The sequence below is a fragment of the Mustela lutreola genome, chromosome 8, assembly GCF_030435805.1.
Source record: "Mustela lutreola isolate mMusLut2 chromosome 8, mMusLut2.pri, whole genome shotgun sequence".
NCBI classification, from domain to species: domain Eukaryota; kingdom Metazoa; phylum Chordata; class Mammalia; order Carnivora; family Mustelidae; genus Mustela; species Mustela lutreola.
In genome coordinates this window covers 12,779,921-12,792,777 of record NC_081297.1, presented here as the reverse complement: position 1 = coordinate 12,792,777, position 12,857 = coordinate 12,779,921, and positions in this window count along the sequence as shown.

Below are 12,857 nucleotides of genomic sequence, written 5' to 3'. Positions count from 1 at the left end.
ATCTCAGAAATTTAAGAAGAAAATATTGCTCCTGTTCCTGAGTTATCTTTCTTTAACAAACGTATCTTGAAATAACAACTGAAACATATATTCCCTTCTACAGTTTCCAGGTTATTTGCAAATAGATTCTCCGTTTCTCCTCACAGACACCTTAGCAGCAGCTTACCACATGTCACTGCGAGGACAGTTGGATATTAGGGTTTGGAGAACTGCTTCGGTAGATACAGTCTTTCTTGGAGACTCAGCTCTGCCTGGCTCTTGGAACCCCTCACCTCTCAGCATCTGTCACTATGTATCCCAGCTCAGTCTCTGTCATTCTTCAACACTTTCTGTCTGGTTCAACCATTTTTTCTTGATGTCTCCTGAATCCATATACCCTTTCTCTTTGGGTGTCTTTGCTCCTGGTCCCCAAACCTGGAAGACTGTAATACTTCCCCATAGCCTCTACAAGCTCCACCCAGCCTACAGGAAGCCTCTCTGGTCCTCCAACCTCCAAACAGTCTTTTCTCTATGGTCTTTCCCAACTAGACACAGATGGGATCACAGAATGGATACAAACATGACCTTGCATTTGGAATATTTTTATTTTCCAAATCAGGTTCACATCCAATAACTCAAATGCTCCTTACAACTACCTTGGGACACAGTGTAAAGTAATCTTCACTTTATACAGAAGCTACTGGGTTATGGAAATGGTGACTGTCTCTCTAAGATCCATGGTGCCATAGTCAGGAATCAGGGTAAGCCTGCCACCCTATAGGAATCCTCACAACTCAACGAAAGAACAGTGGCCTAGTTTCTTTAAAAAGACAGAGTGCCTGAGCCCCCCATCTGAGGTCATTCCCCACTTCCTTGAGGGCCCCAGTACAGCACAACCGTTAGCCAGTCCTGGAAAGATCTAGAAGAGAGTAGGAAATGCTCTTATCCCAAATCTAATCTCTCCAAGGTGAATTAAAGAAATAAAGACTACATTTGGAGACCAAGAAAGAGTTCTTCTGTCCTCCCAAAATAGATGGAACATGTTCTAGATTTCTAAAATTTGAAGCAAATGTATTGCATTGATCAACAAAAAAATTTACAGTTTAAAAATTAAAACATGAAAATTATTTTTTCCAGTGGTCAGGTCTTCCAAATGGCCACTCCACGCCCACTCCTCTGGAGTCAGGTTCTGCCTTTCCTCTGCGGGGCCGCTAGACTGCAGAGCATGCACGGCCAAGGAAGCGGCCTGGACATGCCCGTCACCCACGCAGCTGTTCCAGGGAGCATCCAGCTGTTGGAAGTTCCACACATGCAAGGGTCAGGGGATGGAAATCCCCACAGCTTGTTTGCCTGGGAGCCCCTTCCTGGGGGGAGCTGAGGATGCAGGAGGAAATCTGACTATAGCAGAATCATCGAGAACACAGCTGGGCTCCCAGAGGCACCTGGGGCAGCTACACGGCACTGTGACTCAAACAGGTGGCTCTGTCTCTCCCTCATTTTCCTTCCCTCTTTTCCAGTTTGTTCACAGCACAGGAAAGAGATGCTTGGACACCATCTTGAATCACAGACACAGCAAGCACATCTGTTTAATCTGATCTTTCTTAACAGCACGAAGGGAGGAAACAGAAGGCCAGAAGCTAATAAACAGTCTCAGAGAAGAGGGGAATGGAGGAGAGAGACAAAGAAGATATTTTCTTACACGAGACAGCAATTCGAACAACTTTGGCCACGGGAGTCCCCTTCCTGGTGGACCCAAACCTAACACTGTGTCTTGACCAGGGGCTTCTGCATTGGCTTTATTTTCATAACTTTATCAGTTGGGCTCTGATTATAACAGAATACATATTCATTGTGGAACATATAGCAAATAGTTTTCCAAACAATAAAACTATTCTCAACAGTCAATACTGCTATTAATACTCGTGGCTTTCCATTCTGGAAAACAGCATGGAGGTTCCTCAGAAAGTTGAAAATAGAGCTACCCTATGACTCAGCAATTGCTCTACTGGGTATTTACCCAAAAGATACAAATGGAGTGATCCAAAGGGACACATGCACCCGAATGTTTATAGCATCAATGTCCACAACAGCCATGTTTATAGCAGCAATGTCCACAACAGCCAAGCTACGGAAAGAACCTAGATGTCCATCAACAGATGAATGGATAAAGAAGATGTGGTATTTATATACAATGGAATACTATGCAGCCATCAAAAGAAATGAAACCTTGCCATTTGCAATGACTCGGATGGAACTAGAGGGTATTACGCTGAGCGAAATAAGTTAATCAGAGAAAGACAATTATCATATGATCTCCCTGATATGAGGAATTTGAGATGCAACGTAGGGGGATTGGGGGGTAGGGAAGGAAAAAATGAAACAAGATGGGATTGGGAGGGAGACAAAACATAAGAGACTCTTAATCTCACACAAAAAACTGAGGGTTGCCGGGGGACAGTCGGGGGGAGAGGATGGTTGGCTTATGGACCTTGGAGAGAGTATGTGCTATGGTGAGTGCTGTGAAGTGTGTAAACCTGGTAACCACAGACCTGTACCCCTGGGGCTAATAATACATTATATGTTAATAAGAAAAAAAAATACTCGTGGCTTTCCTTCCATTGTTTTCCCCGTGTCTTACAGGGTTGGAATCAGAGTTTTAATTTTGTAACCGGATCTTTTCACTGAACATACCGCACGATTTTGCCCCATATTTGCTAAAATACAGTGCCTGCGAACAGCAGCACGGTGGCTGTGTGCCCCATAATCCCTTTCCTCTGTTCTCCCTTGCTGTGTACATGGCTCAACCAGCAACAGTGTCAGACCTGGACCGAAGGCCAAGTTGTGGAAAGGGCTCTTTCTTTTCTCACTGCTTATTCTCCTCCAGACATCACCCAAAGCCCACTGTCTGTGATTTTCCTGGGGCCCCTCTTTCCATGGACTCCTTGACTGCTTTGGGGAGAATGTGGATCAAGACCAGAAATAGACCGTGCCACATTTTCCAATCAGGATCCATTGAAAAAAATGAAAGTCCATACTGTCCTGGAAAACCCAAAGTACGTGGTTAGCCACGCCGTTTCACCTCCTGCAAAATGGGAAAAACATATTCACTGCACACACTCGTATGGAGGGTGAGCAATAATATCGGAAGCACATGGCACAGACCAGGTTTTGAGAAAAATTGGTGGGGTGCCTTGGTGACGCAATCGGTTAAGCACTGGGCTCTTGATTTGGGCTCAGGTCATGATCTCAGGGATGTCCACTCAAGCCCAGTATCGGGCTCTGTCCTGGGCGTGGAGTCTCCCTCTCCCTCTGCCTTTCCCCGCAATGAGCGCGCTCTCTAAGAAAATACACAGATCTTTTAAAAAATGGGTTCCTATTACTTCATTTCTATATTTTTCTGTCTTCGGTATGTTTAACAGGTGATTTCTAACAGGTATGGCAGACACTTCAATAGGATGAATTACATTTTGCATGAAAGAATGACATCTCCGAAAAGGGAAGGGAGAGAGCTTTCCTGAAAGAAGCTGCCCGTGAAACCGAGGCCACCTTTGTTTTACTTGGGTCCCTGCAGCTGACATTTCCAAGCTACAGGGTAAAAAGTTAAAAGCGCTCTGGATTCCCCTGCCTGCTCTCGACCACACCCCCACTGGCAACATAATTCTTGGTGAGGAAGAAAAAATAAATCTATAGTTGCCTTGAAAAGCATTCATGCAAAATAAAGCCCAGATTCATAAGTAATCGGACTTGTGCATCACTTTCCTGTTACGAGCTAAAGCAAACAGCGGTTTCAACCCTGAGAACTGACAGGCGGTTCAGAGGGCAGATTGGAAAAGATTAAATATTTGTGCAAAATGCCACATCCCCCTTCACAAAGAGCCGCCTGAGTCTGGAATAAAAGGAAATGGGAATCGGAGGACGGGGATCCAGGAACTGAGAAGAGAGTCTTATCTTTCCAGAGGAAGGGCTGATATTGGAGCAGTTGGTGGGGAAGGGGAGAGGGGCAGAGATGAGGTGGAGGCGGGTGCCAGCGCTCAGATCACTGCATGCCTGCGCCCAAGGCTGCACTTTTGACCCGTGCAGTAGAGTCCCGCCACAGGGGCTCAGGGGAAGATGGAAACAGGATGGTGAGAGCTTTGAGGCTGCCAGGCTGCGGTGGCAGAAAGCAGGAAAGAGGCATGCTTGGAGAAACCCACAGTCTGAGCAGTACTACGTTAACTTGTAAGGCTGGGAGGAGACAAAGATGGCCTGGGGCTGAGGCCAGTGAAACGCACTGTGCAAACTGGCAGTCCAGAGGCCCACCGGTGGAGCAAAGGACAGACCAGGAAGGGGAGGGGAGGGGGTTAAGAAAGTTGTTTAAAAACAGCAGTTTCCAGCTCTGCTGACAGTCTATCCAGGCTGAATTCTGCCTCTGAGATGTTTCGGTGTCTGCCAGGAACTTCGAATTAAAAAAGGAAAAAAAAAAAAAAAGGAAAAATCTCATACAATAGCGCATTCTGCGAAGGCAGTAGGGAGATTGCTGATAAGATGAAAATCTTTTAGGAATTGGGATTTTTTTTTTTTTCTTTCCGTGGATTTGGAGCTCCAAGGGCCCCACCACGAAGACTAACACAGGGCACACCCCAGGAAAAAAAACAGTGCCCAGAGCCTCTGAACATAGTTCAAGAAGAAGGAAAGACCATGGGAAGCACAGCCTGTGGTCCCAAGTGCTGACTCAGAGACAGCCTTAGATCAGTGGTTCTCAACCCTGGCTAACGCATTCGGAGGCTTTAAAAAAAAATGCCAATACCCAGGTCTGGCTCTCTTGTGTTAAACTGGGCTCCCTAAACTTGGAACCCTGAAGTGGGTATTTTTTTTTTTTTTAACTCTCCAGTTCATTTGAATGTGCACCCAGGACCACGAAGCCTAAGCAAGAGATTTTCAAAGGGACTTGCTGTTGTACCTAGTCTCCCAACTGGGGGGGAGGGGGAGAGTATCAAGTACCTCCATCTTCTCAAGAAGTCATGTGCCTTGGGAAGGCTTAGAACCAATCCCAAGATCTGAGGAGCTGAACCTAGTCATCAGAGCAGATGCGGGGGGAAGGAGATAGAAATCATCCAGCTGCCAACAAATGTTTAAACCACCATGATGTGCCAGGCTCTATCTGTAAAGGTGACATAGAAGTAATAGCAGGAGATCCCAAGGCTCTGAGTGTCCTGGGCAGGGAAGGTTGACCGAACCGTGCACAGTCTGCAGTCTACAAGCATAGAGAAGGTTAAAGGACCATTTTCAAGAGGGTCTAAATATAAATGCAAATATTAAATAAGCACATGTCAAAGATTTTATTCAACTCGTTAATTAATGAGAAAATCAGTAAGACCTTAAGACCGGTTGAAAGCAATTTGAAGAGCTAGGTATTTACAGGCAATTTATGAAAGGAATATTATGGTCAGATTGCTGGGTTAAGATCCAAAATTAATATCTTAAAGGAAATAAACGATATCTTTTGGGGGCTTTTCCTTTTCCTTTCCTTTTTTTTTTTTTTTTTTTTTTCCCTGCCAAATTACTTGCCTTTCTACCAAAGAAAAATCTACAACTGAATAGGTAACTTCACTGACTTACCTATTGAGTTACCTATTATTGAGTCTAGGAATTTTTGAACAACGGTGAGCTGTGAGTTGAAGAAGCGCATTGCCCTAGATAATCCTCAGGGAAGCTCTTGTCCTCTAGGACAGTGCAAGGACATGCTGCTCACTTGTCAGCCTTATTTCCAAGTTTTTGATCATTTTTCTTGATAGCGAAGGGCAGGTGGCCAGACTGCAGGTCCAGCGAAGGAAGGCTGAGCTGCTAACTGCCGAGTCCCCGGAGAGAGCCCGCAGTCCACGCCACGGTGCATCCAGCCATGGCCAGTGACATTCCCCCTGCCTCCAGCTTCCCCACCAGCAGCCTTCACAACTCACACCTCCATGCCTTGCGTCAACCTTCTAGCCCGGACCGCAGTGCACTGAGTCGAGAGCTTTTAGCAACACGCGTGCACGGGCCCTTTACCCCAGACCCCCTTACTGACCTGAGCCGCGACGGGCATCAGCACGTGTTGAAGCCACCTGTGCCTCCGACGAGCAGCCGGGGTGCGGATGCTGACCCGCAGGGGACCCAGCCGTCATGGGGTGCGGCCGGAACGGGAAGAGGACCAGCCGGGGAGTAAGAAATGTGGGGTCCAGTCCTGGTCTGGTGCGGAAGCTCCTGTTCCTCGATCCTGCCTCCCGCGGGGTGGTCAAGGGCACAGCCTCGCCTGCTGGGCAGCCCTCAGTTCACACCAGCTCCGCAGTGGGGCAAGTGACTCCGCGGCTCCCAGCCTCTGTGTGACAGACGGGGTGACATGCGGCACCTCAAAAGGCATGATGAGCCGAGAAGGGCTGCGGGAAAATTCTAGCACGTGGCAAGTACTCAATGAGCTTTTGCTGTGGTCATTAGGACTCAGTGCAGCAAACCTCCCAGGGCCACGGGTGAGGACCCACGCAGTGATGCAAACGGAGCCTCAGTGAACCGCAAAGCATTATAAGCTGGGGTGACTGTCACTGACTTCTTGGCTTTAATTAGGCTGAAGCCGGGACAGGCAGAGGACTGAATCCAGAGGTCCTGGGAATGGGACTGCCTCCACGCCCCACCCCTCCACACTGTCAGAGGGTCTTTTGAGACCAAAATGTGAGCGGGCTTTGGAAGCCCCGTCTTAGATGTAGGACCACGGTTGGCCAAGCTGTCCTGGAATGGTTTGTATCTACTTTCTCACCTACTTTCCTACCTAGGACTTGGGCCTGAGTCAAACCTGAGTATCAGGGCCACAGCGATGATTGAACTGAATTGGTCAAATTAGGAGAGAAAAAAAAAAAAATCAGGTGAGCACTACCTCCTGCTGGGTATTTTATTTATTTGACAGACAGAGAGACATCACAAGTAGGCAGAGAGGCAGGCAGAGAGAGAGAGGAAGGGAAGCAGGCTCCCTGCCGAGCAGAGAGCCCGAGGCAGGGCTTGATCCCAGGACCCTGGGATCATGACCCAAGCCAAAGGTGAGGCTTTAACCCACTGAGCCACCTAGGCGCCCTCCTGCTGGGTATTTTAAATGCTCCTACAGCAGGTTCAAGAAGAGCTTAGTGCATTCAGAAATACTTGGGAGGCATAGCTCACAGCCTGAGTACATTTTTAAAACTTTCTCTTTTGTGTCTTCTTTATAAATGTGGCAAATGCACCCTGAGAAAGCAGCTGAGCTCCCCAAATCCCTGGCCATGGGTGAATAGGAAGCTTGGAGCACGTACCTCCCTGGTTAGTTATGAATGAATCTCTTAGGTTTGAAAGCGCTTTCACCACTTAAGGAGGTCTTGCTGTCTTGAATGGCAGCACCATTCAATGAACTCCACCATCCAGGCAGTAGCCTGGATGAACAAAGAAAAGGAAAGAGGTAAAGAAATAACAGCTAAATTCTCAAAACACCCTGCCACATTGAACATAAAGGAGAGCACGGGATAACAGTTGGCCTGCCGGGCAATCAGTGTTCCTTATGTGTCAGATTTATGGGGCATTGCAGAATGATAATGATGAGGATGATTAATAATAATAATCAATAAATGTTCTGGTATGTGAGGAACACAGATAAGGACCTTCCATACATATTGGCTAACAGAATCCCCTTAACGACCCCATGAAATCAATACGATTTTCAGTTTACAAGTAAGAAAATTAAAGTTGAGAGAATCTCATACACTCGCCCAAGGTCATACAAGCTCAGATAATCAGTTCAAGTCGAGGTCTTTCTGACACCAAACCCCTGCTCTTCACCATTGCACGATACTTTCTGAATATGCATCTCAGAACACGTCACCTAGAATGTCGGTTTCCTATTCCCCAGAAAAGGTTAACAAATTCCACCATGGGAAGAAGACAGAGTCCTGTTTTTCTCTGGGTACATCCTCTCCCAGTTTCACAGAATATGTAAGAGATAACCCAAGGTCAGGCCACAGGAAGAAGGGACTAATGGAAAAAAATCTAAATTGATCAAGAGACAATTGGACAAAACACATTTTTAAATTCACAAATTTTTCAGAAATCTCTTAGCATGTACAACACAATAAATGTGTCCGCAAATTTTCACTCTGAAGGAAGGACCTAATTTTCTCCGATATATTCCTGACTTCCCCACCTTCTGACCTGGGAATTTCAACTCTGTACAGGCATGGGGTAATACACCCCGTCGGCTTCTTGTTAACTTCTGTCTTAGCAAGCAGCCATGCCTTCTTCAAACTACTACAAAAGTCTAAAAGGCAAAAGAGAGGAGGAGGAGGGCAGAGATGTTCTGACTCAATCACTGTATCAGAACACTAAAAAACAAGGGTCAGGAGAGTGACTGTCTAAAGTGGAACAGAAGCTTCTAAAAGTTCTGTAAAGAGGGCGTCAGTAGCACTTGTGGGCTTTTCGGAAAACGCCCAAACTTGGGATCTCCTGCTTCCCGAGAAGAGAGCTATTTCCTACCTAGGACTCCGTGACCCCCAGTGCCAAAAGCCCATTAGAATGTGACTTACGTCCTGCATTTGACCCATCTGATCCGCATTTTCCCCTGAGTTAATAATATGACCCCTGTGAGGGGTCTTGCTGTGTGTACTGATACTGTTTGTTAACTCTTCTATGGACTGCTGGGTTCCATATTTAATTTCCAGGAGGAATTTCAGAAGGTCAAAGCCCCCATCGGTGAAGAATGCCACGTGAGTAATGAAACAAGGCGGGCAAGTTCACCCGGGAGGAGATGGCAGTCTTCAAGCGTGGTTGACAAAAGACCTTTAGACTGTAGACCTTTGGGGCCTAGGGTGGAGTGAACAGTGAAGAAAATGAGCTCAGGGAGAGGGATCCTTAAATCAGTGGGGAAAAGCAAAACATGTGATAGGCAGAGTCACAAGCTACTGGCACATTTGGTTTCCATTAATTGTACAAGCCGTGGTTTGGGCTGTTACTGTCGATGTTGTGTGTGTGCATTGGGTTTAATGGGTAGCTGGAGCAGAGGCAGTAATAAAAATGTAGTGGAGTAAGTGTGTGAAGGAATTAAAGCTACAACTTACTAGGGTGTGGAAAAAAAGAAATCCAAGTATCTGCAGGTCCCCGCCTCTCCGAAGAAGCCTGTGGTTTCCCACACTTAACAGAGAGAGAGCCCCACAAGGCGTCAGCTTTCTCATTTCAAAGTCAAAGTCATCCAAAACCAAACGGCAGCCTCACAGCGGAATGGTTTCTCTCTGATTTACACATCAGTTTCTCTTTGTGTTGATTTAGCAGCGGTCATCCTTGGCTGCACCTTGCAGACAAGGGTCGCTTCCTGCTGGTCCCTGGGACGCTGTCAGCCCGCCGAGGGTAGAGCGGTGACAAGACACTCTGTGCTCAGTCCGAGGGCAGAGGAAATTTCTGGCACTTTCTCAGATTTCTGTTTTGTAATGTCAGTCCCAAATACTGTCATGTAAGTAGTTCTTCTTCAGGTTATTAATAAATGATGTGGCTTACTGGACATGGGAAAGGGAGGAATTTACCAACTGGCATATTCCATGTGTGCATTTCTGTGACTGGAGGTCAGAATGTCTAAGCTACATGAACTTCTGAGACTGCAAAGAATCTAAGGCAGCTGTCACCAAATCACTGGAGGTAAGATAAGATAAGAACTGTTGGGGCACCTGGGTGGCTCAGTGGGTTAAGTGTCGATGCTTGATCTCAGCTCAGGTCTTGATCTCAGGGTTGTGAGTTCAAGTTCATGCTGGGCATGGAGCCTGCTTAACAGAAAGGAAGGAAGGAAGAAAGAAAAAAAAATAATAATCACTCCTTTACAGAACTTATGTCAGGCATTTTTCATACATTAGATGCCTACTTCTACTCTCAAATCCAGGCCCTCCCTTGGCCTTCCTTTTCTCCAAGACCTGATGTGATGCTAAAAGGGAACCTCCTGAGTATTTTTTTTAAACAGTTGCTTAGTGGATGCGGAACCTATGCGAGTCAACCTTGGCAAAGTGGTCTGTTTCTTTGGTTTTTAGCAGCAGTGTGGAAAGACAGTTTGGAACACGGGTTACCGTAATATTTCCCAAGGAAGCTGTCAGTACCTAAAACCCTGAGAACTGCCTTCTGCTGGTAGGCTTTCCAAAAACGAAGAGCGATGCTGGGAGCAGAGGGAATGGCTTGCTGCATTCCTGAGTTAGCTGCCCCATGTATGGTCTGTTGCTCACTCCTGGAGTTGACTGACTGCAGAACCTCGCCAGCCCTTGCTGTCTGCGCAGCAAACATGACCCACATTTCGGTCCCCGGACCACCTCTTGTTTTCGGAAAGCCCCTTGGGTCTCACTTATTCCCAACCAATCCTGTGTAACTGCGTAACTACCACTTAAGAGAAATTTAATTTTCTACTCGGCGTTCGCTTCTCTTTGAAATACATGTTAGGCACCCTGCTTATAAATTCTCCCCAAATCTCAAAAGTACTCTGAAAGCCCCTGAGAATAGAGCATCTACATAATTCCTACCCTGAAAGACATGGTGTCCCCTCTTAGGTCAAGAGTTGATAGCACCTATGTGGTCCTTGATGATATGGATTTGCATGTCTTCTGCTGTGTCTTCTGCTGTACCCGGCATTAAGTACTGGGTAGGGTTTGTTGATCCTGCGTTGGGGTGTGTATGTGCACTCACATGCGCAAAAAAATGGGGGCGTGTTCAGCTGTGAAGGCAGGCGGCGAAAAGAGAAGCCCAAAGAACTAGATCATTTCTATAATCAGTGCTGTTTACTATTTATTACCAAAGGAAAATATGGTAGCAATAAAGAAAGCTTTCTGATTATAGGGGAGAATAATACTGTGTATCTTAGGTTTTCTCTCTCTCTCTCTCTTTTTTTTTTTTTTTTGCCAATGTAATATTTAGGCACACTCACATTTTTACCTTCAGTTGCCATTATCAGTAAACAGCCATTGAAAGACTTTTTGGATAACCTTTCTAAAGTCAGTGTTTTTCTTTCTTTCTTTCTTTCTTTCTTTTTTTTTAAAGATTTTATTTATTTATTTGACAGAGAGCGATCACAAGTAGGCAGAGAGGCAGGAAGAGAGAGAGAGAGAGAGGAGGAAGCAGGCTCTCCGCTGAGCAGAGAGCCCGATGCGGCACCTGATCCCAGGACCTGGGATCATGACCTGAGCCGAAGGCAGCGGCTTAACCCACTGAGCCACCCAGGCGGCCCTGTCAGTGTTTTTCAAAAGACCCACTTCTCTTCCATCCTTTCATTGGCAGGCCAAGGTCAAAGGGACATGGAGTGTGTGTGTGTGTGTGTGTGTGTGTGTGTGTGTGTGCATGTCTCCCTGTATTTTCCCATCTCATCTCTTTTTCTCTTTCTCCCTCTTCCTTTCCTACCCATTTTTATACCATTCAGGTTTTGTCCGCCAGTGGGCATTGAAATACTATGTCCCTGCATCTTTGTATAAAATAATCCAACTGAGAGGCACTTGGGTGGCTCAGTGGGTTAAGCCTCTGCCTTCAGCTCAGGTCATGATCCTGGGGTTCTGGCTGCAGGCAGGCTACTTTCCTCAGCCTGATGTGCCCTAGAAATGTTACTGCTCTCTCTGTATGCCAGAAGAGGTTTGGGAAACATCAGTGCAGCTCTGAAGTGAAATTATTCCCTGTGATCATCACCATCTAACACAGGATGATGTGAAGACTAGTGAAGTGACTAGAGTCCCACTTGTGTTGTCATTTTTGGCTATTTCATTATTTACATTTCTAAACTTCTCTATTAACTGATAACCTTTCAGACCTGTAAGAAAAAAACCATAGTTTACTTACAACCATGTCACATCTTTACGGCCATGTCCAACTGAGCCACAAGGAATCTAAGGTTACTAGCTAAGAACCACAGTCGCTTCTGCAGGGAGAGAGGTCTAGAGCCAAGATGGATCTGACCAGGATTGTTCCAGATCCATGATGGATCTGACCAAGTTGGCAAGACACAGAAAGAGGGAGGGAAGGAAGAAAAAGTGCTTCCTTTTGCCAACTCCTCAGGGTGTGAACTTAATTCCGGGAGCGGGAGGTTTATCTGTAAATTGAACTTTAAATCTAAGGTCTGATCTCAGAGTTGTAGCAACTGTTTTTGAATTTTCAAAAGACTCACCAACGACTAGTGGTCCAGACAGGACTACTACCATGTAAACTCTTGAAGATCACCCAGGAATGATAACTGACTGGGGTGGGGTGGAAATGCAGTCCCAAAAGATCTGTCCAACCAGAAGCTTAGGAGGTGACCTGACTTGGGATCAGGGTCTTTGTGGATAGAGTGACTGTAGGATCTGGAGATGAGATCGTGCTGGATTAGGGTAAGCCCCAAATACAGTGTTGACTGTCACTCTAAGACACAGTCAGAGATCAGGCACAGAGAGCCCAAATGCCCAAGGCCATGGGAAAGCAAAAGCAGAGACTCTGCAGGAGACTCTACAGCTTCAGGCCAGGGTACACTGGAAGATTCCAGAAGCCGCCAGCAACTAGAGGGACAGATTCTCCCACAGAGCCACCAGGCATCCCAAGTTTTGGCTACTGATGGTCGCACGTGGAACCCTATCAGACTATGAGTTCCCAAAGGCTTGTAGGGTCTCTTTCCTGCAGCACCCTTGGCCCCTGGCACAGGTTTAAAGAAGAATGATCGGATAAGTGAGTGAGGCCACCTTGCCTAATCCTGGCTCAACAGTGGAAAGTCACCGGCACGGTCATTGCAAATGTACACATATGGCTCCCCAGCCTGGGCTCAATCCATCAGGACCCCCTTCAAGTGGTGGTATATGCCAACCCAGGCTTTCTCTGTTCCACAGGGAAATGCCTGGTTGATGAACCCACAAGCTGCCTCGCCCTCAGGGGCC